At 39.0% G+C, this 6,141-nt stretch overlaps 1 pseudogene; it reads left to right on the forward strand.

Moving 5' to 3' along the window:
• Positions 1 to 4,903: 4,903 nt before the first annotated feature.
• Positions 4,904 to 5,760, forward strand: LOC149215187 (E3 ubiquitin-protein ligase SINAT2 pseudogene; annotated as a pseudogene).
• The last annotated feature ends 381 nt before the right edge of the window (positions 5,761 to 6,141 follow it).

Genomic DNA, 6,141 nt, shown 5'->3' on the forward strand with positions numbered 1-6,141 from the left:
CTCTGCATTTGCTTTACAGATGACTGATATAGATGAAAATGTCGTGAATCTTATCAAGCACGTTGGTTCATTATTAATGCACATATTGAAGACATGAAAGTGCTCTTATGGAATGCAGTGATTAAATGCCAAGTGTCAAGTAGTTTTTATAAGGATTTGATTGCCACAAGGCCGCCATTATTAGTGACACCGGGATAGAGATGTGGCACAAGAGCTGGAATTATGTTAACTGGTGTCGTTAAAAGATGAGTGCGCATGGAATAAAAACAAAAGAAGGATGGCGCAATTCCTACGAAAGATACTATCAATTCAGGGTTTCTTGATCTGAACACTCCAAATAATCTTTGTTTGGCATTAATTTTTCAAATCATCTTCATAATCAAATGTCGATGACAGAGAGGAAAAATCGCTGTCGTAGAGACAAGGAAGCAAATGGTAGAGCTCAAAATAGACAAGTTTCCTCAGTCAAGGTGGACTGTATTATTTTGATGTTGTCTTCTACAAACGTGGTAACCGTGCCGGTTACATGCTCCAGCTGTTGGCTTAGAGAAGGAGGATTGTCATATAATTTATGGCGCTCACTTAAAAGCCACGGTTCAAGAAAATAGCATTAGCAGAAGATGTGACATTGGGAAGCTCGAGATCCATCAGGTGGTGTTTTGTCACCTTACCAATTTAACAGAAGAGTCCCAGGCCTTGATGATATCTCATTAAAGATAACTCATTGTTGAGAGCTACCAGATGGCTTTGTCGATCAAACCTGGTTTTTCACAGTCTCTTAATAATCTTGGTGTGGTCTACACTGTCTAGGGTAAAATGGATGCTGTTGCAAGCATGATTGAAAAGGCTATATGAAAAAGCTAAACAGAATCTAAGGTGCTTCTTTGTAGAGTTCCCAACAGGTATGCATATGGATACTTGGTATGTTGGCAGGAATCGATATTGGCAAACAATACATCATTTCCTAGTGAAAGTAATGGAAATAAAGACGACAGTGAAGTTGACTCAGAAAGTGCAGGTGAGGGTGGCTTTATAGCAGCTGGAACTGATAAAGAGAGACTTATTTCAGGCGAAGATGCGATTTGTTCCATTTGCTTGGGCAAATACCAGGACAATGATGAGCTAAGGGAGTTATCATGCACACACTGCTTCCATGTAGAATGTGTTGATAAATGGTTGAAAATAAATGCATCTTGTCTTCTTTGCAAACATGAAACTGGGGAATCCAGTGAAGTAGCACCAGAATCTTCTGCACAAGCAGGACAACGAAGAGATGGACAATTGGTGTTATGAGCCAATATGAGTCAGGCATGAGTTGGTGATGCACTGCATAGATGAACCATAGTGAGGAAAGGAGCAGCATAACCCTCAATATTGCTGTTTCCTAGTTGTAGACAATGCATCTTTTGCCATAAAAGAGAGCAACCTGATGGTGCATGATTGTTATAGCTAGGGAAGACTTTAAAAGTTTGTAAAACTAAGCATAGCTCTTAAACACTGAAGTTAAAAGACATGGTTGGAATGTGCAAGGGGTTCAATATCCAAATATTGAAGGTTGCAGAATATGGAGCTACTGTGCAAACGAGTAACTTTATCTATATTTTCACAAGATCATACAATGGGAAATGTTGAGATAACAACTGCATCGGTGAACCAGAATAGTTACAAAAGTTATTGCAACTAAAGGGATGAATAATTGCATGGTGTGAATTAAGAATGACCATGTAGAGCTGCTATACAGACTTCTCCAAGGTTTTATATTTGAGGAGTGCGTGCTATTGATGTTGTGCAAAAATTTCAGAAATTAAGTTTTGCGGCATTTATCAAGGTTGTTTGAGCCATTTAAATAGCAAGTTTTTGTTTTTCTTGGGTCACAAGTACTTTCAGGAAAGCAGATAGCTCTAGTTATAATGCTGCAGTGACAAACACATCTAGTTGGGGCAGAGTGAAGACCAGAAGTGTGAACGTAAGGTCAATATGAATAATTTAGTGCTTCGTTCAGGTGTCAAGATTATCACATATCCTTTTAATAACGCTGTGGACAAGACAGGACATGAAAATGGAAAAGCGTTAGCATGTTGAGATATTTTGCTATGCTTTGAGCCAGAATGATGGCACTGAATGGAGGCAGCCATTGAAGCTCCAAGGATTCTGAATCTCTCAAACAGTGAACACTTTAGTGAACCTTATGGGGAGGATTTTATCTTCATTACCAATAATTGGCATACATCTCTTCTTCCTTGTTAATCGAAGACAGTCAAATTTATTGATGAAGACTGTGTTTTCTTTAAATCACACAGCAGTTTCGTAGCGCGCTACGAAACTGCTGTAGGTGATGATTTTAAGCGCAGAGCAGCTATTGTGATACTGTGAGCGGGAGTTGAGGAAGAGAAACACCTGTCTATCAATACCACCTACAGCACATCAGAAACATGGCAGCATTCCATACCTGGGGTTATTAAAAGATTTGGGAACATGCTGCTACACTTTCGGAGAATGTTGGGAGACAGAGACCGTTAAAATAGAGCACATCTTTTGGTCAATTAATGAGCCATCAGCGCTTTCAAGCATCCAAAGTCAGCGTTCCTTGCATCTTTAGCTCAGCCATCTCAGCCTAACTGAAGGAGGACAGCTGTCAAGGATCCAAGAAGAATCAAGCATACGAGGAGAATGGAGTTAGTGTTTTAGTTGGATTAGGATTTTGTGTAATTACAGCTCAGCATGTTTGTAATTAATGAATTAGTTAAATAGCATGTAGGAGTAGTTAATAGGGCCTTCGAAGCCCATTCTAGAGAGAGGAATAGATTCCTATAAAGGGATCAGATTAGGATGTAATAGGGGTTGGAGATTTATAAAAAAACAGAGTTTTATCAGCTTGTGTAAGAAGACTTTGACAGTAATACAAGAGTTACTTTTTCTTCCCAAGATTCATTATATGTTTATGGCTCAGAACATGTGTGGTTTTGTCATTATCTTTTATGTATTTTACAGCTCACTAAATATGCAATCACTCTGAATTCACCTAGTGCTCAGACTTCCTGTGCTTATTTATGAGTTGAGTTTTTGGAGAGATGTTTTGAGTGTTAAACGTTATATGCCTTGGCTTCTATGATTACGTGATCAATAGTTTACTGCAGAAGTGTATGACTCCATGAGCCCAATGGAAGAAGTGTTGTTTTGTATTTCCAACCAGCTTTATTTTCATAAAGGTGTGAAGAGTTAGCCATCTGTTGTTGTGAATGATTTTTATCAAAAGTTTGTGAGAGAGCCCTCTCTGACTAAGGAGGCTAATCCTTAGTCTAAAGTTTGGTTGAAAGAGTTACATGAAATCTTGCTTGGTTGCAGCCCTTAGTACTGATTTTGTGATAACATTTTGGTGCGTCTGCCGGGAGCCTGATGATTACTCATTCCCGTAATTTTAAGATTGAATTTCTGAAGGTAGCAGGAGTTCAAAGTGATTTTCGAGGCTGCAAAACTACCTTGGCGACTCCATTGTTGAAGAATTCAAGGTTTATACATTCATGGTGATTCCACTGGAGTTATGAAGGACCCAGAAGCTGCCATTCTTTGTTCAAGGTATGCATGCATAGATTTCTCAGGAATTTATGGTTTCCCAAATCATTTTCCCAAGGATGCATATTTTCTAAGGAATGGTCCAAAATTCAACGGAGAAGATTTGAGTTTAACCTTGAATCATATATCAGATTTTTGTGAATTTACACAGCTTCTTAGAGTTAAACATGAGGATGTTTGCATTATGTTATTCTATGATTCACTTCAAGGGAAATGCAAACAGTGGGTTGAATGCTTTCCTGCCAAATCCATTAAGTCATTTCAAGACCTTTGGCTCATGTTTTTGGAGGAATGGATAGATAGGTCAGAATTGGTGGTAGACTCTCCCTCAGTTGAAGGTTTCAAACAATGGAATGATGATCATAGTAAAGAAGAAACAAATGAATCTTTTTCTTTGTCATTATCCTCATATCTAAAATCTTTTGACTGCAAGGCAGAGGATAGGATGATATTTTTGGATGAATTTGCTGAGGACCTTGAAAAAGAAATTGAAGGTTTAGAAGGACAAATTCAGGCATACAGTTTCCATGATCATGATCATTATTCTCAGAAATTTTCTATGGCAGAACGCAAGGAGACAATGCTGGTTCCTTTCTCTTTCACAATTGAGGAACTGAACACTGTGGTTGAAGATCAGTTTGCACAGCTGGAAAGTTACAAGGAAAATCAAGCTGATCATATATTCTGGGATCCTATAGCTGATTACATGGAAGAGTTTTACTCTCCAGTGTTTCAGTTTTCCTATAAAGATCAGAGGCAGTTTCAGTGGCAGCGGTCATCACACTATCAGATTGGCTCTGAATTCCAATGCGGTCAAAGAAATCAAATATCAGATAAAGCAGAGGATTGGCTACATTGGAAATTTCATATTGATTGAACAGAAAGAAGTTGAAATGGTTAGGGTAGGTAGGTAGAGGTAAATGCAAATAAGCTCAAGGTTAACTGAGCATTTCTTTTTTCAGTAGATGTAGCTTTCTTTCTCCTACAGTGATGCTGGTCAAGCAAATTTCCGTTTGTCAAATAAGTTTTACAAGGCACTGGAACTGCAGGTTCTTAGTGCACCACAAGGGCACACTATCCCAAGTGGAGCCACTGTTATCACTGAAAATTCTGTTGCTAAAAAATTTTTAGCCTAGCTTAAAGACAGGGTGTTTTCGCAGCGCATGAATTCTTTTTAGCAGTTTCGCAGCGCTACCTGTTTAGGTGATTTCGTAGCGTGCTACGAAATTGGGGATTTGTTCGAGTTTTCAGTGGAGGCCCAAATCCTATCATGCCTATTGTACACGGGTTACAACTGCTGTAGATGAGGCAGATCTGCTTAAAAGGTCTAATGTCAGATTTTTCAGATGAGATTGAAGATATCAAGGTTTACAAGGTTGTTCGTGTATTAGTTCTTCCATGTGATTGTATCTGCCAGAGGCAAAGCAACGGATACGTAAGCAGATTTTATTCTTGTATGTTATACCCCATGCCATCCTCAACTAATTCAGAACTCCGAGCCTCTGTCCTGCCATATACATTTCCCGAAAGTGGCTCTGAACAAAACAATTCAATGGGTCCAAATGAATGTCACTTTGATTCTTCTTGTTACTATGTCCCTTACTGACCTGAGCATTCTGTTTCATCTTCTCATGTAAAAACTTCTGCAAGTTGAGGGTGCATAACCGTTGCCCCACTAGCAGACATGAACTGGGGAATATAAGATGTTTGGCTCTTGAAAAGGTTGCAGAATCTCTGGAACTTCCTTGCAGACATCAAAAGCTTGGTTGTCACGACATATTCCCATATTATAGCAAGCTCAAGCATGAACAACAATGCATGTTCAGGCCTTACAGTTGCCCTTACGCAGATTCTGAATGCTCAGTTACTGGGGACATTCCAGCGCTTGTGACTCACTTGAGAAATGATCACAAGGTGGACATGCACAATGGCTGCACCTTCAATCATCGATATGTAAAACCTAATCCTCAGGAGGTGGAAAATGCAACATGGATGCTGATGGTATTCAGCTGTTTTGGTCAACAATTCTGTCTTCACTTTGTAACATTCCAGCTTAGAATAGCCCCTGTGTATATGGCCTTTTTGCGCTTTATGGGTGATGATAATGAAGAAAAAATTTGGCGTGCGGGCAAATGGACAAAAGCTGTGTTGGCAGCTCGTTGGGAGCAAAATATTAGCCTGCTCTAACTCTGCATTTGCTTTACAGATGACTGATATAGATGAAAATGTCGTGAATCTTATCAAGCACATTGGTTCATTATTAATGCACATATTGAAGACATGAAAGTGCTCTTATGGAATGTAGTGATTAAATGCCAAGTGTCAAGTAGTTTTTATAAGGATTTGATTGCCACAAGGCCACCATTATTAGTGACACCGGGATAGAGATGTGGCACAAGAGCTGGAATTATGTTAACTGGTGTCGTTAAAAGATGAGTGCGCATGGAATAAAAACAAAAGAAGGATGGCGCAATTCCTACGAAAGATACTATCAATTCAGGGTTTCTTGATCTGAACACTCCAAATAATCTTTGTTTGGCATTAATTTTTCAAATCATCTTCATAATC

The sequence above is a fragment of the Pinus tabuliformis genome, chromosome 1_1 (assembly GCF_031772625.1).
Source record: "Pinus tabuliformis cultivar Carrire ecotype Pingquan chromosome 1_1, CPIR1, whole genome shotgun sequence".
Taxonomy (NCBI): Eukaryota; Viridiplantae; Streptophyta; class Pinopsida; order Pinales; family Pinaceae; genus Pinus; species Pinus tabuliformis.